Here is a 1,159-nt window from a genome sequence, read left to right as displayed (position 1 = left end):
TAACTATGTATCTGAAAAATTATGTTCTTTGGTAATACTTTAGACAATATTTTTTTGGCCGTGTTGCCTCACTAAGGTTATAAATAACATGGTCCCTTCTACTTTTATTTTCCTAGATTAGCTAGTTGCCACCAGCTCCAGTTTCCTGGCTGTAATAGAATTGCATTCTGTTCAGCTGCAAGTGCTTCGTCACTCCTCCTCACTGTCACCTCAAGGCACGGATTTCAGCTGCCCATCGGGAGCTGAGTGCCCTTGGGGATCCTTTCTTCTGATCCAGTTGCCCTGTTGCTCTTCCATAGCTACTCCACAGGCTGCCATCTTGAAAAGAAAGCAAGATATTTCTTGCTCATTCATTCACTCAGTTATCCGTTTTTCCCAGAAGGCCTTGAAGCTGCAAGTACTTGTGGGTGTGTCCAAAGCAGGCTGCCAGCTGGGGCAGCTTGTATTGCCTTCCCAAGCTGTGCATCTAGGGGAAGCAGAATACACGGCTCCAAAGTATGCCCCTTTGGCATGTGGATTCTTTTGAGCTGAAGACAATTCAGGCCCAACAGACTCAGGAAGAGCTGTTTACCTTCCTTCCCCAGTAGTGCCTGGCACATAGTAAGTGCTGCATGACTATTTGCTGTTGTTTTTGATATTATTACTGTTAGTGCCCGCCTCATAGGTCACGTGGGAATGAATGAGATGACAAGCAAGCAAGGGCTTCCTCAGCACTCCTGCGGAGGCAGCAGCTATCCGTCACTGGGCATCATGGCTGACCTCAGACCTCTGGTAAAGCCCGAGATCGTTAGAAACAGGACCAAGAAGTTCATCTGGCACCAGTCAGACCGCTATGTCAAAATTAAGTGCAACTGGTGGAAACCCAGAGGCACTGACAATAGGGTGCAAAGAAGATTCAAGGGCCAGATCTTGATGCCCAACGTTGGTTACGGGAGCAACAAGAAAACAAAGCACATGCTGCCCAGTGGCTTCCGAAAAGTTCCTAGTCCACAAGGTCAAGGAGCTTGAAGTACTGCTGATGTGCAACAGATCTTACTGTGTAGACAGTGCTCACAGTGTCTCCTCCAGGAACCGCAAAGCCGTTGTGGAACGAGCAACCCAGCTGGCCCTCAGAGTCACCAATCCCAATGCCAGGCTGCGCAGCAAGGAAAACGAATAG

General features: G+C 48.3%; 1 pseudogene; it reads left to right on the top strand.

The window, feature by feature from the left end:
- Positions 1-750: 750 nt before the first annotated feature.
- On the top strand, positions 751-1,159 carry LOC102967180 (annotated as a pseudogene).

This window comes from Panthera tigris, chromosome F2, assembly GCF_018350195.1.
Source record: "Panthera tigris isolate Pti1 chromosome F2, P.tigris_Pti1_mat1.1, whole genome shotgun sequence".
Lineage (NCBI taxonomy): Eukaryota > Metazoa > Chordata > Mammalia > Carnivora > Felidae > Panthera > Panthera tigris.
This window is presented reverse-complemented; position numbering and strand designations above follow the sequence as displayed.